At 54.2% G+C, this 26,249-nt stretch overlaps 1 pseudogene; it reads left to right on the forward strand.

The window, feature by feature from the left end:
* The first annotated feature begins 949 nt into the window (after window positions 1–949).
* Window positions 950–6,076, forward strand: LOC137463997 (serine/threonine-protein kinase pim-1-like; annotated as a pseudogene).
* The last annotated feature ends 20,173 nt before the right edge of the window (window positions 6,077–26,249 follow it).

Genomic DNA, 26,249 nt, shown 5'->3' on the forward strand with positions numbered 1-26,249 from the left:
CCGGGTGTGCTGCATGATGAGAGTAATCCATCTGCTCCATGTGGCAGCAGTGTCATGGAGGGTAGTGGGAACCTTTCCTTTAAACATCCACCCCAGTGCCATCAGTCAGGGTGCCAGGAGGAGTTGTGCTTCTGTGGCAATCACCTCGGAGGCAGCTTGAACTCCTTCATAGGCAGCCAAGATTTCCTTCTCTGTGGGAGTGCATTTGGCTTCAGACCCTCTGTAATTTCAGCTGCAGAATCCCAGTGGTCAGCCTCGAGTCTCCCCAGGCACCTTCTGCCAAAGGCTCCAGGACAAGCCATTGTTCCCAGCTGCAGAGTAGAGCATGTTCTTCACCTCTGGTCCCGTCCTGACTGGGCCAAGGGCTACTGCCTGAGCAATCTCCTGCTTGATCGGGGCGAAAGCTTGTTGGTGTTCAGGGCCCCAGAGGAAATCGTTCTTCTTGCAGGTGACCAGGTAGGGAGGGCTCACAATCTGGCTGTACTCGGGAATGTGCATTCTCCAAAAACCTATGGCACCTAGGAAAGATCATGTTTCCTTCTTGCTGGTGGGTGGAGACACCGCGTTTATCCTTTTGGTGACCTCAGTGGGAATCTGACACAATCCGTCTTGCAACTTTACCCCCAGGAACTGGATCTCTCGTGCAAGTCCCTTGACTTTGCTCTTCTTGATGGCAAAGCTGGCTTCCAGCAGAATCTGGATGATCCTCTCTCCTTTCTCAAATACTTCCATTGCCGTGTTCCCCCACACAGTGATGCCATTGAGGTACTGCAGGTGTTCTGGAGCCTCACCTTTTTCCAGTGCAGCCTGGATCAGTCCAGGGCAGATGGTGGGGCTGTGCTTCCACCCCTGGGGCAGTCGGTTCCAGGTGTACTGCACACCTCACCAGGTGAAAGCAAACTGAGGCCTGCATTCTGCTGCCAGAGGAATGGAGAAAAACGTGTTAGCGATGTCAACAGTGGCGTACCACTTTGCTGCCTTGGACTCCAGCTCGTACTGGAGTTCCAGCATGTCCGGCACAGCAGCGTTCAGCGGTGGAGTCACTTCATTCAAGGCACGATAGTCCACAGCCAATCTCCATTGAGACTTGTGCACAGGCCAGATGGGACTGTTGAAGGGTGAGTGGGTTTTGCTGACCATCCCTTGGCTCTCCACCTAACGGATCATTCTGTGGATGGGGATCACTGCACCTCGATTCATCCAATACTGCCAGCGATGCACGGTCAAGGTGGCAATTGGCACTTGCTGCTCTTCCACCCTCAGGAGTCCTCCTGCAGATGGATGCTCTGACAGTCCAGGCAAGGTGTTCAATTGCCGAATGTCCTCTGCCTCTACAGCAGCTATGCCAAAAGCCCACCTGAGTCCCTTTGGTTCTTTGTAATTGCCGTTCTGGAGGAAGTCTATGCCCAGAATACCCAGGGCCTCTGGGCCGGTCACAATAGGATGTTTCTGCCACTCCTTCCCAGTCAGGCTCACCTCGGCTCCCAACAGGGCCAATTGCTGTGATCCCCCCGTCACCCCAGCAATGGAAACAGGTTCTGCCCCCACATGTCCCGATGGTATCAGGGGACACTGCGCTCCAGTATCAACTAAGGTGTCGCATTTTTGTGGCTCTGATGTGCCAGGCCATCGGATCTACACTGACCAAAGATCCCGTTTTCCCGTGCCTCTCCTTGGCTCGAGGCAGGGCCCCTCTAGCTCTGGTTATCCTTTCTTCCCTGAGCATTCATACTAGAGGTACCTTCAAGGGGATCTGACAGATCATACCCGGTAGCTCGGTCACCGGAGGCTGAGTCTACCTTCACCTTACTGTAATCCTCTCAGTTAGTGTTTCCCTCCTTGAGTTGACACGCCCATGCTGCCAGGACAGAAGTGAGTTGATGTACTTCAGACCTGATTAGCATAAAAAATTTGATAATCAGAATGCCTTGGCAAGAACAAACAGAGCTTTGAAGACTGCAAGAAGACTGAATCAAGAAAGAAGATTGAATCAACTTCTATTAGCTAGAGATGCTGCAAAATGGATGTTTGTTTGTGATGATTAACCCAATTATTGTAGAAAAAATTACTAGTCTTCCTAGAATTTGTATAAGCATATGTAGTCCATGTGAAAAACACGTTCACTCTCCTGTGAAAATGTAAAAAGTTTAATAAAGGACAATAGGAGACAAGGACCATGGAGCAAAGGTTATTTATGGCTGGGTGCATCTTGGCACTCAGCCAAGACCACCCTGTTACCTTCAGGGATCCCCCTTAAATACCTTTTCCCTTACATCAGCCTGTTGCATATTCATAGCCGCTTATGCATATCCATAAATGAGTTTACATTTTCCAGGAGCTATTTTACATGGCCCCTCTTTGGGTCTGCCTTTTCAGAGCATGCGTGTTCCTTGGCTGGGGTTTGGCTCCTTCTCTTTATCCCTTCCAGTTCGGGCCTTGATCCACACTGCCTTCAGACGGTGAGTGCTTATCGTTGGCAGATCTGTACAGGTGTCCTCATCCTGTGTTCATTGGATGTTATCCCATCCAAGCAGGCATTTTAACACAAGCATACTTCCATCAGCTATTGCACTACTGTGTCTAAGCCTAATTAATAACAAAATTTAAAACTATATATTTGGAACAAAGTTACTTTAACATCACATATATAAAATCCATTTTAATATTTGCAAAAACCCAATATTATAATATATATCTAGAACACTTCTCTCCTGCAACTAAGGGCTGACACAGCTCGGCTTCTTCAACCTGGGCAAGAGACTTAGACTTGACCCAACTGTGGCCTTCCAGTACCTGAGGGCAAGCTACAGGAAAGATGGACAGGGACTTTGTATGAGGGCAGGCAAGGACAGGACAAGAGAGAATGGATCCAGGTGGAAAGAGAGTCGGTTTAGGTAAGGAATTCAGAAAAAAGTCTCTCCTGGAACAGGTTGACCAGAGAAGGTGTGGCTGTCCCGTCCCTGACAGTGTTCAAGGCCAGGCTGCATGGAGCTCTAGACAAGCCGGGCTAGTGCAAGGGGTCCCCAGCCACAGCAGGGGGGTTGCAGCCGTGTGATTTTTCAGATCCTTTCCAAACCAAACCATGCCACGACTCCACGATTCTGGGATACTTCCCCTCCTCATCCTCTGGCAGAAAAAGGATCTTGGCCCCAAGCTCCACATTGCAGACCATGTCTTTTGGCAGCCTGCAACTGTCTCAACAGAGGATGAAAAGAGATGACATTACTGATACGATTTCCCTTTTCTACTTGAAAATTAAATGCTCCACTCCTGTCCACTCTCGCAAAAGTGTCTGAAGAGGCAATTCTTCCCCATGAAATGCTTCGTCTCAGCCAAAGAAGAAAGAAGCCACAAGCCAACACGCTTCTTTATTGCTACATTGTTTGATTTGGTTACTTCTCGAATAGGAATTACTTTGGGGTTTTATTTGTTAGTTTCTCTCTTTCGTTCCGCGGGGCGCGCGGCAGCTCCTCCGTTGGGTTCGCGGAGGCAACGGAAGAACGTTCGCGAGCTCCGGCGGTTCCGCAGCAGCAGCAGCAGCAGCAGCAGCAGCAGCAGCAGCGCTTCTCTCGATCGGTTTTCCGCTCGACTTTCCACTCGCTCCCCATCCCCTTCTCCCTCTCACACTCACTCTATTCCCGTCCCGTCCCGTCCGTGTTCTGCCTCTCCCAGCCCGGCTCATGCCGCGTCCCGCAAGGCGCCGCTCGGCGGGGCCGCCCCGTGCCCGCCCCTGCCCGTCCCGCCGTGGAGCCGCCTCGGCCGGGCTCTCTCCGTACTGGCTGTGGCATTTCTGGAAGTGCCTCTTGCTCTGGTGCTGGCGGAGCAGCGCAATCTTTTGGCTCCGCCTGGCGCGGGCTCTGGGCTGGCCCCGGCTGGGGCCCCGGCCCCGAACCAAGCCCCTCCCGCGGTTCCGCCCGCAGCCGCCCCGCTGCCGCCCCGCGCCCGCCCCGGCCCCGACAGCGTCGCCAGCAGCTTCCCCGCTCCGAGCTCCGCCGCTGCTCAGCTCGGCCGCCGGCCCCGAGCCGCCGCAGCCCGGGGCGGCTCGGCAAGCAGCAGCGCGCCGGGCGGTCGGGTTCCCGGGGCAGAAGAGCGGGAGCGCGGTGCCGCCCGCACGGGCGGAGAAGCCTGCCCTGGAGCAGCTCTACCGGGAGGGCCCGCTGCTGGGGAGCGGCGGCTGCGGCAGCGTTTACTCCGGGACCCGGCTCGCCGAGGGCGCCCCGGTAAGAGACGGGGCCGGAGCGGAGGGGGCGGCGGGCGGCGGGCGGCGGGCGCAGAGCTCAGCCCAGCGCTCGCCTTGGCTTGCAGGTGGCCATCAAGCGAGTGCGCCGCGATCGCATCTCGGAGTGGGCGCGGCTGGTGAGTGAGCGGGGCCAGTGGGAGAAGCCGGCGGGGCGTGCCAGGCGGGGCTAGGGCGAGGCCTGGCAGGGTGGCAGCCGGAACGCTGCGAGGGGAGCGAGCGGGGAGTGAGCGGGGGCCGCGCAGCGTCCCGGGCCGGGCAATGGCCAGCAGCGCCGGGGCCGGGCAGGGGATGCCCAAGGCACGGCGCAGCATCGGCCCCGCTGAGGGCATCGCGGTCCCCCCGCAGCACAACGGCGCCCTTGTGCCCATGGAGCTGGCGCTGCTGTGGATGGTGTCATGCCCTGGCTTCCGCGGCGTCGTGCGGCTCCTGGACTGGTTCGAGCTGCCCAACGACTTCGCGCTGGTCATGGAGCGTCCGCAGCGCTGTCAGGACCTCTGGGACTTCCTGGCCGAGCGGGGGTTCCTGACGGAGCCCGTGGCGCGGGGGCTGTTCTGCCAGGTGCTGGAGGCCGTGCGGCACTGCACCAGCCGCGGCGTCCTGCACCGCGACATCAAGGCCGAGAACGTCCTCGTCGACCTTGCCACGGGCGAGGCCAAGCTCATCGACTTCGGCTGCGGCACGATCCTCCAGGACACGTTCTACACCTGGATGTCAGGTGAGCCCAAAGCCGGGGCCCAGCCGGGCAGCAGAGGTTCCCCCCTTTGCTGGCAGAGGGGGAAGAGTGAGGCAGGGAGGGAGGGGGAATCCTTCTTCAGCCGGCTGCAGCCAAGTTGCTTTTCGGCGGGGCAGGGGCTGGCTGTTGTGGAACGGGAGCTGGCTGGGAGGGAGGGAGGGAGGGAGCAGCATGGGCCTGATGAGCTGTGCCCGTGTCCCATAGGAACGCCGGAGTACTGCCCACCGGAGTGGATCCTCTTTGGCTGCTACCATGGCCAGCCAGCCACCATCTGGTCCCTGGGCATCCTGCTTTATGACCTGGTCTGCGGGGACCTTCCTTTCCATACAAACAGGGACATCGTCCAGGGCTAGCTCTTCTTCCCACCCCGGGTGTCTCAAGGTGGGGATGCGCCTTCAAGGCTCGGGAGGAAGAGCGGGGTTGGGAGGGGGCAGCTGGCACAGAAGCGTCCCGCTCCAGCAGCTAGTGAGGAGGTTGATCTCCTGGGTTATCTGGAGGAGGTGGCACGTGTGCCTCTGGGCTGCTCTCCTCCGGAAGGGAGGATCGATGGGAAGCTTTTGGCTGCAGCTCCGAGCACTCCTAGTGTGGCCTGGGCACCGTGGAATGTGGGAGAGCACGGACAGGAGCCTTGTCCCACTGAGCGGCGGTTTCTGGTTTCTCTGCAGAGTGCCAGCACCTCATCAGGTGGTGTTTATCCATGGAGCCCGCAGACAGGCCATCACTGGAAGACCTTTTTGAGCATTCTTGGCTGCAGGAGCCCTGCCTGGCCCAGGAGACAGCAAAGATCCATCCCTCTGCTCAGTAGGATCCAGGAGTCCCCAGCGAGTTGTGGAGGGAGCGGCTCAGTGCTCCCCGTCCCATTGGAGAAGTGGTGGCAGTGCAGTGAAGGTGCCACGGACTGGAACAGGGGAAACATCCCCCTGCAGCTCAATGGCATCGAGATGAGCCCGCAAGCCGAGGCACAGCTGGCGTGTTCTTCTGGAGCACCACGTGGAGCTGGGAACACCATCCTCGAGCTGGCTGCTGGCGGGGCAAAGCTGAGTGGCTTTGGCTGCGGCCCCTTCCTGGAGGACACGCTCTGCGCCCCGATGAAATCAAGATGAGTCCCCAGCCGGCGCAGGGGCGGGGGGATGCTCGTGCTTCCAGGCATGGCAGGGCTCGGGCTGGCCACGCACCGCAGGTTCCCCGCTCGGCGGCCCTGGGGAATATTAATTTTTCCCCCGGCCACCAAGCTGCTTTTTGGTGGGGCAGGGGACGGGTGTTGTGGAAGGGGAGCCGGCTCCTGGCCTTGCTGACAGCTTCTGCCAGCCAGCCTGGCACGGGCTGGGGCGGGGGCAGCCAGCCTGACAAAGCATCCATCCATGATGATGGGGGCAGCAGAGGGGGACGGGTTCTGAAGCCGTGCCCCAGCTGATCTGCTTTGCAGGCCCTTGAGGAAGGGGTGCGTTTAAGGGCGGGAAAGGTGGGGTTTTTCCCCACCCATGGACAGGTTTAATTCTCACATGAAGTGGTCAGACCCTCCTCAGGCCTGTGAAACGGTGACAGGCTTTGTAGCTTCTTCTTGTTTCCAGGTCTTGTTTAGAATTGATTTCATGCAATTGTTCTTTGTTTTCCCAGGAAGATTACACCTGGTGCCCGGACCGGACGGGGAAGTGCCTGCACCGTCCGTGGAGCACCTCCAGTGCCAGCGCTACCCCAGGGGCCATGGTCTGCGGGGACATCCCCTTCAAGAAGGATGAGGACCTCGTGCGGGATCGGCTCCTCTCCTGGCAGCAGGTCTCCAGAGGTGGGCACCCGGCTCCACAGCTGGACTGGCAGAAGGGCTTCGGGCAGAGGGCAGCGGGCACACGGGCATCCCGCCCTTGCAGCTGCTGAGGAGGCTGCTGTGCTTAAGCGGAGGAGGTGGAACGTGGCCTGCCACGCTGCCCTTCTCTCGAAACAGAGAATGGCTCAGGAGTTTGGGCTCTGAGCACAGCCAGGAGCCTGGCCCGGGCCCAGGCCATGGTGGGACAGGGGGACAGGAGCCTTCTGTGACTGACCGTGGCTCTCTGGTTTCTCTCCGCAGGCTGCCAGCACCTCATGCCATGGAAACGGCTCCACTCGGCCTGCCAGTCTGGGAGGGCTGGAGAGCGGCGGGTGCTCATTTGCTGTCAAAAATAATTTTTTTTTTTTTTTTGTCATCGTCACGATCACAGCATTTCTTTCATCCTTTTCCAAGGTTTTGGCCTCCCTTCCTCCAGGCTAATCTTTTTGTGTCCTTCCTCAGCCACTTGATGGCATTTGGCAGGGGGGGTTAAGCAATGTGAAAAGTTCAACAACAGCTCCTGTTGCCAACTGCAGCAGCCCCTTCAAGAGCCCTGAGCTACCAGCGAGGTCCACGTCTGCCTTGCAAAAGGGAGTGGTTTGCAGCCATGGGGTTGTCGCCCTGCTGCAAAAGCTGGGAGGAAATCAGAAGTGGCAAAATGCCAATTTGGCTCAAGCCCTGCCCAGTTTCTTCATCTTTTCCCTCTGCTCAGTGATAGGCAGGCAGGGCTGGACTCCAGCGAGGTTCAAGCTCTTGGCGCTCCCTGGCATCAAGGGGATCAAGTCAACTCTTGTATGCAGTGACTGCAATAGAGCTCCTGAAGGAAAAAAGGGAATGTCGTGAGGTGGGGCCTCCTTCTTGTCTCCTTTGTCTGCCCAGGAGCCCCTTGGAAAGGGAAATGCCCACACAGGTTTATCTGACTCCTTCCCAGCCAGCCTTTCCCTCACTCCCGGGTCTCATTTGCTCCGCAGGCTTCACCAGCTCGCTCAGCTCGGAGGAGCTCTCAGAGGAGAAAACGCTGCCTGGCGTGGGGCTGTCTGATCCCTGTCTCATCTGGATTCCGTTTGCCCTGCTCCCTCCCCCATCCAAGAGACCCAAGGATGCCCCGCAGCCCCACGGTCCTGCAGCAGGTGCCGGGCACATTCCCTCCTCTGCTCCTTGGTGGCCCTGGGGAGGCTCCAGAGCCCTCCCTGTGTGCGGGACAGCTGCTGCAGCACCGCTGCGCCTGCGTGCGAGCAGCACCCGAGGAGCAGCTGCGCAAGTTCCGAGTCTGAAGCGGAATCCTCGGCGCACACAAATGACAACTGGCATCTCAGGGGCTGCCAGGAGAAGCTGAATCCATCTGCTCCCTGCCCTTTCCAGCCAGAACCTCGCCGATGCAATTGGAAGAATTGCCCCTGCCCAGGAAGCTCTCAGGTAGAAGAGAGGAGCAAAAGCCACGTGTTTCTGAAACACAAAATGTCAGAATGAGGTTCCTTAACACTAATTTGCTATTTAAGAGGGGATCATTTATTGAGGCCTGAGGTCTAACATGGGATAACTCCTAACCTGACGTGGACATGTAATTCTACCAGTGTGTTGCTCATATACAGTCGCTAAATGCCAATCACAATTTACCCATTTCCATAAATCCCACCCCGAGTTCCCAGATTCAGTCTTTGTTTTCTCTATCACTGCACCCTTGAGCCAGATGTCTTCTTCTTGTCTTCCAGCCATCCTTGCTGGGAAAGCAGCCCCTGCATGCCTTGTTCCTGTGCTGGAAGTTCACAGGCACGGTAAAAATGGAATGAACCCTTTGGGTCTCAAGGCCAAGGCTTTGTGTGGCCAGGCAGGGGCAGGCAGGAGGCAGAGCTGTCAGCAAAGGAAGGGGCCAGCGAGGTGGGGCAGCCGGGGGATGACGACAGCCTGCAGGGACAGAGGCCAGGGCAGGGACACCGCAGGACAGCCTGGGCTGCAGAGGGCACAGGGATGTGCAGCAGCTGCAAGGCCCTGACAGAGCCAACCTGTGCAGCCCTTTGGCCATGGCTGCTGGCCCTGGGCCTGAGGCCACGAGGGGACAAGTGACCCTTGCAGCCCTGGGGCCTCATGGCCTCCTTGTCCCCGCTCAGCAGCCTGGCAGGGGCCGCCCCATGGTCCTGCCCTTGGCATGGCACATCCCCACATGGCAGTGCCCATCCCAGGAAGAGCCCTGAGCAAGGAGGGAGGGACAGGATCTGCCTTGCCAGGGGCTGGGGCTCAGCCTTGGCCCTTTGCATTCCTGAGACACATCCAGGTTTGCTCAGCACCAGAGACACCTTTGCCTTGTTTGTCCCCACCTGTCATCAGTGCCTCCAGTTCTCTGCTCTGCCTGGGGCCTGGGGACACTTTGATATGAATTGTGTCCTTGAGTGGAACCCATTTACAGTTAAAGAAATTTGGACTTTGAATCTGACTTTTTGAGTTCTTGAGAAGTATTTTGGGCACACTCTGAGGGACTGGGTCTGATGCAAACAGCACCAAAGCCCCAGAGGTCATTAAAGTCCTGGTGCTGTGTCTGTGCTGCTGAGCTGGGCCGGGCTCCTGGCCCAGAGGCAGCTCCTGGCAAGGGCAGCGCTGCAGAGAGACAGCTCTGGCCAGGAGCAGCTCCTGTGCACAGCCCAGCAGGGCTGGGGCACTGCCAGGGCATCCCAGGGACACGAGCAGGGCACAGACAGAGCTCACAGGGGCTCAGCACTGGCAGGGGCTGTGGGGTGTCCCAGAGGGGGCTGTGTCACAGCAGCACCTCTGTGGCTGTGTCACGGAGGCACAGAGCAGCTGTGATGTCAGAGAGGGGCTGTGAGACTGCACAGAGTGGGTTGTGTGAGGTCACAGACTGGGCTATGACATCACAGAGTTTGTTGTGTGAGGTCATCAAGCAGCTATGGCATGACAGAGGGGATTTTGTGACATCACAGAGCAGGCTGTGACATCATGGCATGGCTGTATGACATCATAGAGCAGGCAGAGAGGTCAAAGTGTGTGCTGTGACATTACAGAGTGGCAGTATGACATCACAGGGAGGGTTTTGTGGCATCACTGAGGGGGTTGTAACATCACAGGGCAGGCTGTGACATCATAGAGAAGGGTATAAGGCAATAGAGTAGATCCTGCCATCATAGAGGGTGGCTCTGTGACAACAGAGAGTGGGTTGTGACATCACCGGGTGGCTGTGTAATGTCATAGAGCAGGCTGTGACACCAAAGAACAAATAGTGACATTGCAGGGTGACATTGTGACATCTCACAGTCTTCTGTGACATCACAGAGCAGCTGTATGACATCACAGGGTGAAATCTCAGAGTTGGCTCTGTGACATCACAAGGAGCTGTGTGACATCACAGGGGCTGTGTGAGGTCACTGGGGAGGTCGCTCCACCCCAGCCCCCCCTCCCAGTTCCCCCAGAGAAGTCCAACGCTGCTCGTGCACAGCGGGGTCCCCTGTCCCCCCGGGTCCCCCCGCCCCCGGCGCCGCAGCCTCCCCCAGAGGATGTTCCACGAGATCGACCCCAGAGCCTGACACGGGGACGGGGGCTGGGGCTGTGGGGGGTGGGACAGGGGGACAGGGACCCACCGGCAGCGTCCCCTTGTCCCCCAGGGCCAGAGCCTGGGCCAGGGCTCCTTCACCCTGTTACCAACGAGGGCTTGAGAGCGCTGAAGAAATCCCCAGCAAGGGATCAGCAAAAACCAGATTTAATATTAAGCAACAGCACCACAAAGTTCCTTGGCAAAAGTCACTCTGCTCCTGACTGGACACTTCAGGTAGAGAAAAGGAAACAAAGCTACAACAAAACCAAACAGAATCCCGGCAATCAAATCAGAAATGAGGCAAGACCTGGGGCTTTCCTTCCTATGGAAAAGAACTGTCCTTCTCGTCCAGCTGCCCATGGCCAGAATTGGGATTTCACCTCCAACACTGCCTGTTGTGACAGACTGGAGGAGATTGTTGGCTGGAAACATTTCCTGTGTGGGGAGGAAGGGGCAGGTCCAGCCTTGCCCTGCCCTGGAACCCCAGCCCTGCCCTGCCCTGGAACCCCAATCCCCCCAGAGCCTCTATCCCAGCCCAGCAGTGTCTGCCAGTCCCTGGCACAGCACAGGCAATGCTCCACAGCCTCCTCTGGAGCCCCCAGCCCAGCTCCTGAGTGACCAAATGACCCCAAGTCCCACCTGGGGAAGGGCCCCGGAACACCAAGGGAAAATTAAGGCTGACCATGAGGCAAGCACATGTCTTGACCCTACCTCCTCTTGGAATTTCTATCTGAACACTGCTGGAATCCAGGAGTTGGTAGCTCTGTGGGTGCTTCTCTGTATATTTTTTGTCTGTCTCTCTTTCTGTGTTTCTTTCTTCTATTTCGGTCCTCGTGCAAATGTTGATTAACTTAAAATTGAATGAACTAATAGTCTGTGAAGTTGAAGGGGCCAAGGTAATGCTTTGGGAAGTGTTTTTGTTGATTGAATGTCATGCTAAACCTTTTACCAAAGTTTCTCTGGTTTTCTAAAGTTGCCAGTAAAGGCTGTTTTGTTGTTTGGAGCTCCTGAGAATCTCTTGTTGGTATTTCTCCAGTGCATCCAACTCAGAGGACACAAACAATTGCAATTCCTCTTAAATGTCTCCTTGAGAGAGTTGTTTGGGGGATGGGAGTCAGGGCTTGTGTGTCCTGCTTGGCACAGCCCAGGCAGGGCTTTCACAGCCACATTCCACACTCCATTTCCCAGCTGGAGCCGCTGGTGCCTCTGAGTTCTGCTGCCCCAGCCCCAGGGACGCTCTCCTTGTCTGCCCATTCCCCCACGGTCTCTGGGCAGGGATGGCCTCAGTGGGGGCTGCTGACATCCTCAGCAACTTGGAGGCTGCTGCTGAATTTTACTGCTCCAGAGGCTTGCTCAGCCTCCAGCTCTTCAGTTCAGCAATTCAGTGTCCCAGAGCTCATTAACATTCAGAACAGATTAACAAGCCAAACCTCTGGGAATAATGTAAGTGTTCAAATAATTTGTGGTTAATTAGGCAGATTCCAGTAGTGTAGTTGAAGTGAATGTATTATATTTACAAAGATAGTGAGAAACCATTATTCAGATCGAGTTTAGGTTTTTTTTCCCTGTTAATACATTGATATGTGCAATCTCCAATTGACATTCAATCCAACTCCTCATGTAGTTGGAATAGATATGAAAATCAAGACTCTTCATGGCTGACAATCAATCAGACTCTGTCCCTACCCCCACCCCACCATTTCCCCCATCCAAGCCCTGGCACTCAGAGCAGCCTTGTGCAAATCTGAGCTCCCTCCAGCCCAGGCTGCACATGCAGGTTTCAGCTCCATGGCTCCAACTCCCACCTGCTTTCCTTGGAGAAGGAGCTGCTCCAGACACAGAAGGATGTTCATTTCTTGTCAGCCAACAAACCCAAGGGAACGCACAGGTCCATCAAATGCAAAAGTCATTCCTCTGCTGGGTATTAAATCCACTTTGCACAGCAGACAGTCTCAGAGCAATGGAAAACACCTTCTGTGCCCAGCACAGATCCCAAGGCCCCCCAATCCCTCCCTGCCCCGATTCTGCCCAGATTTGCTCTTTGCACACACGAGTCACAGGCTGAAGTCAGGAGCTCCCTCCATGCCCAGAGGGAGGAAAAGAGAGAAAGTGGATGAAGAGCTCTCCTGTGCAGAGCCGAGGTCCAAGTGCCCCTGCAGTGGGAACCACAACTCATCAGGTTTGTGTCCTTTGGGCTCAGGGATGGTGACACTCAGAGGCACAGAATGGTTTCTTGCCAACAAACACAAGTTGAACTTCTGAACAGTTTAATAACCATCACAGCTCTTCCCTCAGCTCTCTGTGATGTCCCAGCAGCATCTGACATGTCCCCCATCCCCAAGGGACTTCTGTACAGGAACAGTTTTAGACAAAGAAGTAAGAAATGGTAATTCTGTGATAGATTTAAAAAAAGCAAGATATAATTCATATTTATTTGAACTTCAGAAAGATTGGGCCACTCCCTGATGTGCAAAGAGTGAAACCTTTCCATTGAGAGACATTTGAATGACCAGAGAGAATCTGGAGGGGGAAATCTGGGTGCAACGGGAAGTACATAGATCCACCTGGTCTAGTGCAGAGATGTCCTTAGACATGGCCATTTCAACAGGAGAACTGGAAACACCTGAAGGAAGAGGGAGAGGCAAGAATAAACAGAATATTGGTGACTCAAGAAGACGGGAAGATCAGTATTTCTTTTCCTTCTGCCATTAGTACTTCAGAAAATTGCTGTTTTCTGTACAGAAAACAGTACAGAAAAGTACTGAAGTGACGCAGATAATAAAAATGTCCTTGTATAATATGAAATGAACAATTATTAACACCTGTGCCCCTTTCCAGGCAGACATCATCTGTGTGCCCATGGACAGGCAGTGCCACTTGTGCCCTGAGGTGCCGAGCTGGGATTGGATCTCTCAGAGAGAAGCTGAGGGAGAGCAGAGCACCTTGCAAGCTGCAGGTCCCTGCCAGCCCCGCAGGGCTCCTGTGCCATCAACATCTGCTCTGCTCCAGCCTGAAACAGGGCCCAGCATGGTGCCGGGACCATCAGAGAGCTGAGGTGTGTGCTGGAATTCAATGCCCTCCCCATGGTGCAGCAGCCCTGCATTTCCCTGCTCCAGCCTTGGTCTCCAGCACAGCCTCGGAGGCTCTTGGGCTCCTGAGTGTTCCTGCTGTGTCCATGCCCCCAAGGGCACAGAGCAGCCTCCTCTCTCGGCCACTTGCCTGTTTTCCATGCCTTGCACAGGCGCTGGCCCTGCCCCACAAGGCCTGGGCTGAGTCCTGCCCTGCACGCTCAGCCAGGCTGGGATGGACACTGATGGTTTCTGTGCCAGGCTCTCTGAGCCCAGCCCAGCTCCCTGCAAGCTCTGCCAGCTGCCCTGAGCTCTGTGCAGCACCAAGGGCCTCTCCCCAGCACAGCCCAGCCGGCTCTGGCCCCACAGCTCTGCTCAGCCCAGGCTGCTCTGGCCACTGGCCCCACGGCCTCAGCCCCTGGCCAGGGCACAGCAGCAGCTGCAGCTCAGCCAGGACTCAGCCCCAGCCATGGGGGAAGGGGCTTGGCCAAGGCCAAAGGAGGCTCCCTGGGTGCCCTGCTCCCCTCGGGCTGAGGTGCTGAGAGCTCTGCAGCCCCTGCTGCCATCCCATCTGCCCAGGCCAGCACAAGAGCCCGGCCTTGGGGCCCTCCAGAGCTGCTCCTGCTCCAGGCCCAGGGCCCATCCCAGAGCTGGGGCAGCCACAAAGCTGTGCCCATTGCTGGTCATTGCTGCTCTGATGGGGATGGATCCTCAGCCCCTTGGAGGCTGCTGATGAATTTTACTACTCCAGAGGCCTATTCTTTCTTGAGCTCTTCCTTTTAGGAATTCAGTGAGAAAGGCTCATAAAGATTTGTTTAAAACTTCCAAACAAGAACAGCCCATGGGAATAATTGACGTTTTCAATTCTTCTGTGGTTAATTGGACAGATTTCAGTAGTGTATTTAAAGTGAATATACTGTTTTGAAAACTATGCAGAGAGAACTCTTTTGTCCTCTTTTCTTTTCCAGTTTATACTGTTTATAGATTAATATCAAAAATGTCCAATTGATATTGACCCCCAGCACCTCCTAATGCAGTCTGAATAGATGAGAAAATCAAGACCCTTCATGGCTGACAATCAATAACACTTTGTCCCCAACCCCTCCCCACCATTTCCCTCATCCAACCCCTGGCACTCAGAGCAGCTGAGGAATGGAGTCACACCCAGGGGTGTCCCCAGGGCTCAGGACTGGGGCCAGGTCAGTGAAATCTCTTGATTGCTGATCTGGACAAGGCCATCGAGGGCACCCTCAGTCAGTTCCCAGGTGAGCCCAAGCTGGGTGGGAGTGTGGCTGTGCTGGAGGGCAGGAAGCTCTGCAGAGGGATCTGGACAGGCTGGAGCCATGGGCCCAGGACAATTGGATGAGGTTCACCAAGGCCAAGGGCCGGGTCCTGCCCTGGGCTCACAACCACCCCAAATCCCTGGCCGTGCCCTGCCCCTGATCCCCACAGCCTGTCCTGTTTCCTTCATCCCTGCATTGCCAGGGACTTTCTGGGACAAGGGAGCTCTGCTTTGGGGATGGAGGGAGGTCCAAGTGCCACCACTGGAGTGGGAACCACAACTCATCAGGTTTGTGTCCTTTGGGGGTTGGAAACTGGTGAGACTCGAGGCACAAAAAGTTTCTCTTCATGGCCAACAGACCACGATTGAACAGGACACAATTTAATAACAATCACACTCTTCCCTGAGCTATGTGCAACGGCCCAGCAGCGTCTGATGAGTCCACCATCCACAAGTGATTTCCATACTAGAATTGATGTTAGACAACTATGGTTCTGTGATAGAAACAAACACAATTAAGTTCCTGTATCAGGATGCTCATCCTGGAGTGGGGGCAAAACAGCTCAAACAATTCCTGATTTGCAAAGGTGTCAGTGGTGGATGGAGAAGGGAGGTCAGGCTGCTTTTGGTGTTGAGGAAATGCTGAAACCAGCAATCTCTGAGAGGTCACAGAGGCAGTTTATGTCATAGCTGCTCGATAACCTCACATAACCCACTCTGTGATGTCATAGCTTACTCTGTGACCTCATGTTACCAGATGATAAATTGTCTCCACCAGGTGAGCTGACACCTGGAGCTTGTTCTCCAAAACCCCAGGCCTATGGAAACCACACAATGCCTATTGTGTCAGAAGGGGAACTGGAAGTTCACCAGCCTCAGTGTCCTGACAGCTCAGCCAGGCCCATGGGAACATTGGGGTCCACGACCACCAGGGACCACCAGAGAGACCCCCAGGACAGAAGAACACATGGGTAAAGGGGAGGGGAAATATGTTAATGATTCTGGGGAAATGATTATCAGATGTGTGTTTAGTCCAGGACAATCAATGAACATGTGTGCAAAATACAGAATATGAACAGAAACTTTCCTGTACTCAGCATGCTCGGCTTTGGGAGGAGCTGTCCCCCGTGCACCCGGCTGAATAAAGAATGCTGCTTCTTAATGCTGCATTGGTGTGAAGGAGTTTTCTGTTTTGCCGAATTTTTGGTAACACTCCACGCCCAAGGAAAGCTCTGTCTCCTGCTGCTCACAAACAGAGAAGGGCTGGTGGCAGATGTGGGGGTCAGAGGCTGCCTGGGGAATAGTGACCATGAAATAATCAAGTTTTCAGTGTTCTGTGAAAGAAGGAGGGGCAGCAACAAAACTGCCACACTGGAATTAGGAAGGGCAGACTTTGGCCTATTTAGGATGGAGATTTGGGGAGTATCAAATCATGGAACTGATTTTTTAATGGTAAACAGCCCTTAAAAACAAAGGGGTCCAGGGAGGATGGACACATTTCAAGAAAGTAATCTTAAGGGGGAAGGCGCAGCCTGTCCCAGTGTGGCCAACGATGAGCTGGTGAGGAAAATGACTGCCCTGGCTGCCCATGGAGCTTTTGTGGGAACTTAAGGGAAAGAAGAGGGTGTATTAACTTTGGACAGAAGGTCAGGCAACTTAGCAAGTGTTTAAGGATGTTGTTAGGTCATGGAGAAAGAAAAGCAAAGAGGTGAAATCTCAATTAGAACTTAACGTGACCACTTCTGTGAAAAAAAGTTAGAAAATGTTTCTATAAATAAATTAAGAGCAAAAGGTGGGATAAGGAGAACACCTATTCTTTATGAGATGCCGTGGACAATATAGTAACTTAAGATAAGGAAAAGTCTAAGCTACTTAACACCTTGTCTCAATTTTTAATATATGGACAGGTTGTCCTCAGGACAAGTGTTCACCTGAGCTGGTAGATGGGCACAGGGATCCATCCGAGGGGCATGAGGGAGCTGGTGGATGAGCTCCCCAAGCTGCTCTCCATCATTTACCATCAGTCCTGGCTCACCAGGGAGGTGCCAGAGCACTGGAGGTGCCAGTGTGAGCCCATCCCCAAGAAGGGCTGGGAGGAGGATCTGGGGAACTCCAGGCCTGTCAGCCTGACCTCGGTGCCTGGCAAGGTTCTGGAACAGATCACCCTGAGTGCCATCACAGGGCACCCACAGGATGGCCGAGGGATCAGAGCCAGCCAGTGTGGATTTCAATGCAGATCATTGATGATCTGCATGAGGGGATTGAGTCCAACATCAGCAAATTTGCAGATGACACCAAGCTGGGTGTGAGTGTTGATCTGCTGGAAAGCAGGAGGGCTCTGCAGAGGGCCCTGGACAGGCTGGATCCAGGGGCCAAATCCAACAAGGTGAGGTTTAACAAGTCCATGTGCCAGGTCCTGCACTTTGGCCACAACAACCCCTGCAGCGCTACAGGCTGGGGACAGAGTGGCTGGACAGCAGCCAGGCAGAAAGGGACCTGCAGGGACTGATGGACAGCAGGCTGGACATGAGCCAGCAGTGTGCCCAGGTGGCCAAGAAGGCCAATGGCTCCTGGCCTGGATCAGGAATGGTGTGGCCAGCAGGAACAGGGCAGTGATTCTTCCCCTGTGCCCAGCAGTGGTTGAGCAAAACCTCCAGTGCTGTATCCAGGTCAGGGTCCTCCAATTTAGGAAGGACCTGGAGGGGCTGGAGCGTGTCCAGAGAAGGGCAACAAGGCTGGTGAGGGGCTTGGAACACAAATCCTGTGAGGAACAACTGAGGGAGCTGGGGTTTCTTAGCCTGGAGAAAAGGAGACTCAGAGGTGACCTTATCGCGCTCTACAACTTCCTGAAAGGTGGTTGCAGTCAGGTGGGGTTGGTCTCTTTCTCCAGGCAACAAATGTCAGAACGTGAGGACACAGTCTCAAGCTGTGTCAGCGGAAATATAGGTTGGATACTAGGAGGAAGTTTTTCACAAAAAGACTGATAAAATATTGGAATGGCCTGCCTGGGGAGGTGGTGGAGTCATCATCCCTGGGAATGTTCACAAAAAGACTGGATATGGCACTTGGTGCCATGGGTCAGTTAAGGTGTTTAGGGCATGGGTTAGACTTGATGATCTTGAAGGTCTCTTCCAACCCAGTCATTCTGTGATTCTGTGAAAGCAGCCCACGCCTAAAGTCAACATCTGTGCAGACCAAAAGGCAACGCTGTCATCCTTGCTCAGCCCGCTCTCCCTGACCAGGCTGCCTTGCTGTTGGCATGGGTGGTGGGGCAGCAGGGTCATGACATGCGCATGCGTCACAATGGCCTCGGGGCACGATGTCACCGCGGGTCACAAAGGCCTGGTGGGCATGGCCGCCTTTCTGCCAGAGGCCTGGTGGTTTCCATGCAGATGTCCCTGGACACAAAGGCCTTCTTAATGCCTTTGCCCCTTGACTTTGCCTACCCTTGTTCCTCTCTCAATGATCTGCAGCTCTCTCTTGTCCCACCTTTGTTCCTCCCCTCAACATCCCCAAGGAAGCTCTGTGCAAAAGTGCCAAAGTGTTTTTCCCACCCAGCCCACCATGGGTCCCAGCACATAGTGCCAACTTCCTGGAAAAAGTTCATCAGGAAGGCAAATGTGGATATTCTCAGTTCAGTCAGAGAGAAAAAGAGAAGGTTTTCTAACCAGGCGAGAGCCTGGGAGACGGGAAAGAATGTAAATAATTCTCTAATCTATCTTGTTGTTCACATTGTTTATAGATAGGTTCTGCCACTGTGCATCATTCACTGCACACCAATGGTGTGAGATGTTTTTACTCTAAGACCAACGAAATCAGTCCGCACGATGTTCTCTATAAACAGAGCGGTGCATTTGAAATAAATCAGAGTTCACTCTCTTTGCCTTTGATTTTGAGTCATTTTTGTTCCCGTCCTGCTCTACAGCGACACCACTCCTTCCGCTTTTGTCCTTCCTAACAAGGCTATTTTCATGCTAGAATCCCCATGAAATGGGAACCCGGAGCTTGTGGAAGTGCCTGAAAGATGCCCTGCTTCTCTGCAGGGACACTGAGGCTGAAACAGGAGCCGGAGCCCTCTCTGGGGAAGCCTTCTTCGAGCTGGAATGTGTGCCGTGCTGGGAGAGGAGCAGGAGGGGGAGAACGCTGGGCGCTGTGAGGCAGGAGCAGGAGGTTTGGGCCGCAGGAAATTCCGTCTGCGCCGCTGCCCCGCAATGGGCAGCTGTGCCCGGGGCTCTGGGCCTGGCCCCGCGTGCGCTGAGCTCCCGACACTGCGGGAGCTCCCTGGGCTGGGCTCAGGTTCCCGCTGGGACTGGGCAGCAGGCTGGGCTCCACTGGGATCAGCAGCAGCTGGGAATATCTCTGGGCATCTCCATTTTCTGCTGCTGCTAGGAAGAAACAATGAAGTGTGTCGAGAAGTTCTGGTTTCTCTTTCTCCTGGTGGATTTTTTCATTGTATTTGACACTCCAGAGGCAATTTCTGTGATGGCCTCTGTCAGCTGATTCTATTTCAGCAGAAGCAGCAGCAGCAGCAACAGGGCTGTGTTTGAGCACTGCAGATGTGGCCTGTGTGGCTTTAATTCTCCGTGACTTAGTGCTCAGGGACTTGAGAGCATTTCAAGATCTGCCAATCATGATGCCTGTGACAAAAAGTCTGAGTTTCCTGTGACAAAAGCACTCTGGGTAGCACTGACAAAATTGCTGGCCAGCTTCTGCAAATCATTTGTAAGAAGTCATCTTTGATTGTTCCTGTTGCTTTGGTTGTGGGGTTTTTCCCCTGTGTTTTAGTTTTTTAAGATTGTCCACAAAGGCCATTCCTTGTGCCATTTCTCATTTTGTTTCTCTCTACCTTTGCTGTGGCCCCAGACGGTGTCAATGAGGAGCTGTGCTCTCAGTGGCTTTAAATGAACTAAAGGATCTCACAGGAAAGTTTTCACCAGAGATCCTCCTTTTGTTCCCTCCTCTGGAGGTGCAGCAGCAATGTCTGTGTGCAGAGCTGGGGGCAGATCAGGGCTGGCACAGAAGCCCTGCTCCTGCTGGCCACACCATTCCTGATCCAGGCCAGGAGCCATTGGCCTTCTTGGCCACCTGGGCACACTGCTGGCTCATGTCCAGCCTGCTGTCCATCAGTCCCTGCAGGTCCCTTTCTGCCCGGCTGCTGTCCAGCCACTCTGTCCCCAGCCTGGAGCGCTGCAGGGGTTGTTGTGGCCAAAGTTCAGGACCCGGCACTTGGACTTGTTAAACCTCACCTTGTTGGATCTGGCCCCTGGATCCAGCCTGTCCAGGTCCCTCTGCAGAGCCCTCCTGCCTTCCAGCAGATCAACACCCCCAGACAACTTGGTGTCACCACAGTTCCATGAATCCCCAGAGTGTCCCAATGGTCTCCATGATTCCATGAGGCCTCCCAGTGTCACAATGTCCCTCTGGTGTCACAAAGTCCCTTGGATCCTTGGGCCCTGCAGTGTCACAATGGCACCGTGGTGCCCCAGGGCCCTGCAGTGTCACAATGGATCCTTGGTTCCATGAGGTCTGGCAGGGCAGCAATGCTCTCCTTGGTTCCCGCTGTCTCCCACACCTCCCACTGTCAGGCTATAGAAGGACACCTGGCTGATGAAGGGGAGTGGGAGTGGGTACCTACTCGAGGAGGTAATAATAAAAATCCCTCCCAACCCCCTCTCTCAAGCCAGGTGCCACTTCAGATTCGGTATGATCCCCTGGATCTGGAGAGACAGCCAGATGTAGCCAGATGAGAGTTCCCAGCCTGTAGCTCTGCAGGGGTTGTTGTAGCCAGAGTGATGTTCCTGGCACTTGGACTTGTTAAACCTCACCTTGTTGGATCTGGCCCCTGGATCCAGCCTGTCCAGGTCCCTCTGCAGAGCCCTCCTATCCTCCAGCACATCCACACCCACACCCACCTTGGTGTCATCTGCAAATTTGCTGATGCTGGACTCAATCCCCTCATGCAGATCATCCATGCTGATACTGAAATCCACGCTGGCTGGCTCTGATCCCTCGGCCATCCTGTGGGTGCCCTGTGATGGCACTCAGGGTGATCTGTTCCAGAACCTTGCCGGGCACCGAGGTCAGGCTGACAGGCCTGGAGTTCCCCAGATCCTCCTCCCAGCCCTTCTTGGGGATGGGCTCACACTGGCACCTCCAGTGTTCTGGGACCTCCCTGGTGAGCCAGGACTGATGGTAAATGATGGAGAGCAGCTTGGGGAGCTCATCCACCAGCTCCCTCATCCCCCTAGGATGGATCCCATCTGATCCCATACACCTGTGAGTATCTGAGTGGCCCAACAGGTCCCCAGCTGCTTCCTCCTGGATTCCAGAGGCCTGTTCTGCATTCTGACCCCATCTGCCAGCTCAGGAGAACTCTTGTCCTGATGACATCCTGTCCTAATATTGAAAATTGATACAAACAAGGAGTTAAGTAGCTTGGACTTTTCCTTATCTTTAGTTCCTATATTCTCCACTGCATCCAATAAAGAGTAGGGGTTCACCTTATTCCACATTTTGCCATTAATTTATTCATAGACACATTTTTATTATTTTTCACAGAAGTGGCCAGGTTAATCTCTAATTCAGATTACATCTCTTTTTTTTTTTTTTTACTGCATGACCTGACAACATCCTTAAACACTTGCTAAGTTTCCTGACCATTTTGTCCAAAGTTAATGCACACTCTTTTTTCCCTTAAGTTCCCACAAAAGCTCCACGGGCAGCCAGGGCAGTCATTTTCCTCACCAGGTCATCTTTGGCCACACTGGGACAGGCTGCGCCTTCCCCCTTAAGATTACTTTCTTGAAATGTGTCCATCCTCCCTGGACCCCTTTGTTTTTAAGGGCTGTTTACCATTAAAAAATCAGTACCTGATTTGGTACTCCCCAAATCTCCATCCTAAATAGGCCAAAGTCTGCCCTTCCTAATTCCAGTGTGGCAGTTTTGTTGCTGCCCCTCCTTCTTTCACAGAACACTGAAAACTTGATTATTTCATGGTCACTATTCCCCAGGCAGCCTCTGACCCCCACATCTGCCACCAGCCCTTCTCTGTTTGTGAGCAGCAGGAGACAGAGCTTTCCTTGGGCGTGGAGTGTTACCAAAAATTCGGCAAAACAGAAAACTCCTTCACACCAATGCAGCATTAAGAAGCAGCATTCTTTATTCAGCCGGGTGCACGGGGGACAGCTCCTCCCAAAGCCGAGCATGCTGAGTACAGGAAAGTTTCTGTTCATATTCTGTATTTTGCACACATGTTCATTGATTGTCCTGGACTAAACACACATCTGATAATCATTTCCCCAGAATCATTAACATATTTCCCCTCCCCTTTACCCATGTGTTCTTCTGTCCTGGGGTCTCTCTGGTGGTCCCTGGTGGTCGTGGACCCCAATGTTCCAGTGGGCCTGGCTGAGCTGTCAGGACACTGAGGCTGGTGAACTTCCAGTTCCCCTTCTGACACAATGGCCATTGTGTGGTTTCCATAGGCCTGGGGTTTTGGAGAACAAGCTCCAGGTGTCAGCTCACCTGGTGGAGACAATTTATCATCTGGTAACATGAGGTCACAGGGTGAGCTATGACATCACAGAGTGGGTTATGTGAGGTCATTGAGAAGCTATGGCATCATAGATTGCCTCTGTGACATCACAGAGCCGGCTGTGACATCATGGGACAGAGGTCTGAAATCACAGAGCAGATTATGACATCACAGAGTTGGCTGTGACATCAGAGAACAGCTGTGTGACATTAGAGAATGGGCTATGATATCTCAGAGCAGGCTGTGGAATCACAGAGGAGCTTGTGTGATATCCCAGGAGGGCTGTGTGAGGTCACTGGGTTGGTCACTCTGCCCCAGCTCCCCCTCACAGTTTCTCCCAACAAGTCCAATGCTGTTCATGCCCAGCGGGGTCCCTGTCCCCCGGTGTCCCCTGGTCCACCTGGAGCCACAGCCTCCACCAAAGGATGTTCCACAGGATCCACCCCAGAGCCTGACATGGGGAAAAGGGGCCAGGGCTGTGTGACCAGGACATCAAGGACGTGGATTATCCAGGTCCCTGTGGCCTGAGTTGGGTTCCCCAGGGCAGGAAAAATGTTGTGCAGCTGGAGCAGGGTTAGGGAAGGGCCTCCAAGGTGGGGCTGGAGCACTTGGGCTGTGAGCAGAGGCTGAGGGAGCTGGGCTTGTCCAGCCTGGAGCAGGAAGGCTGAGGGGCTCCTCATCCCAGCCTGGCAGTGCCAGCGAGGAGGGGATGGAGAACACAGAGCCAGGCTCTTCACCGGGGGCCTGGTGGGAGATAAAAGCCAATGGGTGGAAGGGGAAAGAGGGGAGATCAGCCAGGGCAGGAGGAGTTAAAATGAGTCAGGCTGGTTTCAGCATTTCCTCAACACCAAAAGCTGCCTGACCTCCCTTCTCCATCCACCACTGACAGCTTTGCAAATCAGGAATTGTTTGAGCTGTTTTGCCCTCACTCCAGGACGAGCATCCTGATACAAGAACTTAATTGTGTTTGTTTCTACCACAGAACCACGTTTGTCTAAAATCAAATCTAGTATGGAAACCACTTGTGGATGGTGGACTCATCAGACACTGCTGGGACGTTGCACATTGCTCAGGGAAGAGCGTGATTGTTATTAAATTGTGTCCTGTTCAACCGTGGTCTGTTGGTCATGAAGAGAAACTTTCTGTGCCTCTGAGTCTCACCAGTTTCCAACCCCCAAAGGACACAAACCTGATGAGTTGTGGTTCCCACTCCAGTGGCTGCACTTGGACCTCCCTCCATCCCCAGAGCAGAGCTCCCTTGTCCCAGAAAGTCCCTGGCAATGCAGGGATGAAGGAAACAGGACAGGCTGTGGGGATCAGGGGCAGGGCACGGCCAGGGATTTGGGGTGGTTGTGAGCCCAGGGCAGGACCCGGCCCTTGGCCTTGGTGAACCTCATCCAATTGTCCTGGGCCCATGGCTCCAGCCTGTCCAGATCCCTCTGCAGAGCTTCCTGCCCTCCAGCACAGCCACACTCCCACCCAGCTTGGGCTCACCTGGGAACTGACTGAGGGTGCCCTCGATGGCCTCGTCCAGATCAGCAATCAAGAGATTTCACTGACCTGGCCCCAGTCCTGAGCCCTGGGGACACCCCTGGGTGTGACTCCATTTCTCAGCTGCTCTGAGTGCCAGGGGTTGGATGAGGGAAATGGTGGGGAGGGGTTGGGGACAAAGTGTTATCGATTGTCAGCCATGGAGGGTCTTGATTTACACATTAATTCAGACTGTATTAGGAGGTGCTGGGGGTCAATATCAATTGGACATTGCTGATATCAAACTACAAACAGGAAAAACTGGAATAGAAAACAGGACAAAACAGTTCTCTCTGCATAGTTTGCAAAACAGTATATTCACTTTAAATACACTACTGAAATCTGTCTAATTCATCACAGAAGAATTGAAAACTTCAATTATTCCCATGGGCTTTTCTTGTTTGGAAGTTTTAAACAAATCTTTATGAGCCTTTCTCACTGAATTCCTGAACTGAAGAGCTCAAGAAAGAAGAGGCCTGTGGAGTAGTAAAATTCATTAGCAACCTCCAAGTGGCTGAGGCTCCATCCCCATCAGAGAAGCAATGACCAGAAATGGGCACAGATTAGATTGTCCTAGATTAGGGCAAATTTGGGAGAAGACCTCTGGAAGGAGCCCCCAGAAAGCAAATCTTCACGGCCCCTTCCCCACCTGGTTCGGGAAGAACTCCATCGGAGAGTAGTGGAAAAAAACCTGTTTATTTAACAAGCAAAACACTCCCCAGTACAAAAACAACACCAGATGACAAAACTCTTTCACTGTTCTGAAGAGATGACAAATTCAGAAAGTCTCTCCTGGGGGTGGTTGCCCAGTTTTCGGTCTCCGGTGCTGGGGATGGCTGCTGCAGGTCACAAAGTGCAGGCTCTCGGTGTCTCTTGGTGTTTCCCAGGTCCCGGTCTGGAGCAGGTTCAGATGCTATTCAGGAAGGGGAAAGGGAAGGAGGAAAAAAAACAATCCAGGGTAAAAATTGGACTGCCTAGCCTAGCTAAACTAACTAATAAGCAAAAGCAAAAGAAAAGCGAAAAGCAAGCAAGCAAGCAAGCCAAGCCTCTCCTATACAGAGACCATGGGGGGAGTTGAGCCGACTGATAAAAAGACAAAACAATCCTTGACTTTCAGAGTCAGTCCTGAAGGTGCAGAACATAATATCAGGCATAAACAGAACACATGACTGGGGATACAAGCACCATAACGTCACCCTAAGACAGCTTTGTGGCTTCCCCAGCTCTGGGATGGGCCCTGGGCCTGGAGCAGGAGCAGCTCTGGAGGGCCCCAAGGCCGGGCTCTTGTGCTGGCCTGGGCAGATGGGATGGCAGCAGGGGCTGCAGAGCTCTCAGCACCTCAGCCCGAGGGGAGCAGGGCACCCAGGGAGCCTCCTTTGGCCTTGGCCAAGCCCCTTCCCCCATGGCTGGGGCTGAGTCCTGGCTGAGCTGCAGCTGCTGCTGTGCCCTGGCCAGGGGCTGAGGCCGTGGGGCCAGTGGCCAGAGCAGCCTGGGCTGAGCAGAGCTGTGGGGCCAGAGCCGGCTGGGCTGTGCTGGGGAGAGGCCCTTGGTGCTGCACAGAGCTCAGGGCAGCTGGCAGAGCTTGCAGGGAGCTGGGCTGGGCTCAGAGAGCCTGGCACAGAAACCATCAGTGTCCATCCCAGCCTGGCTGAGCGTGCAGGGCAGGACTCAGCCCAGGCCTTGTGGGGCAGGGCCAGCGCCTGTGCAAGGCATGGAAAACAGGCAAGTGGCCGAGAGAGGAGGCTGCTCTGTGCCCTTGGGGGCATGGACACAGCAGGAACACTCAGGAGCCCAAAGAGCCTCCGAGGCTGTGCTGGAGACCAAGGCTGGAGCAGGGAAATGCAGGGCTGCTGCACCATGGGGAGGGCATTGAATTCCAGCACACACCTCAGCTCTCTGATGGTCCCGGCACCATGCTGGGCCCTGTTTCAGGCTGGAGCAGAGCAGATGTTGATGGCACAGGAGCCCTGCGGGGCTGGCAGGGACCTGCAGCTTGCAAGGTGCTCTGCTCTCCCTCAGCTCCTCTCTGAGAGATCCAATCCCAGCTCGGCACCTCAGGGCACAAGTGGCACTGCCTGGTCATGGGCACACAGATGATGTCTGCCTGGAAAGGGGTACAGGTTTTAGTACTGCTATATTTCATATTATACAAACACATTTTTATTATCTGCGTCACTTCATTACTTTTAACAGTCAGCAATTTTCTGACGTACTGATGGCAGAAGGAGAAAAAATACTGATCTTCCCATCTCCTTGAGTCACCAATATTCTGTTTATTCTTTCCTCTCCCTCTTCCTTCAGGTGTTTCCAGTTCTCCTGTTGAAATGGCCATGTCTAAGGACATCTCTGCACTAGACCAGGTGGATCTATGTACTTTCCGTTGCACCCAGATTTCCCCCTCCAGATGCTTTCTGGTCATTCAAATGTCTCTCAACGGACTGGTTTCACTCTTTGCACATCAGGGAGTGGCCCAATCTTTCTGAAGTTCAAATAAATATGAATTATATCTTGCTGTTT

This window comes from Anomalospiza imberbis, chromosome 33 (assembly GCF_031753505.1).
Source record: "Anomalospiza imberbis isolate Cuckoo-Finch-1a 21T00152 chromosome 33, ASM3175350v1, whole genome shotgun sequence".
Classification (NCBI taxonomy): Eukaryota; Metazoa; Chordata; class Aves; order Passeriformes; family Viduidae; genus Anomalospiza; species Anomalospiza imberbis.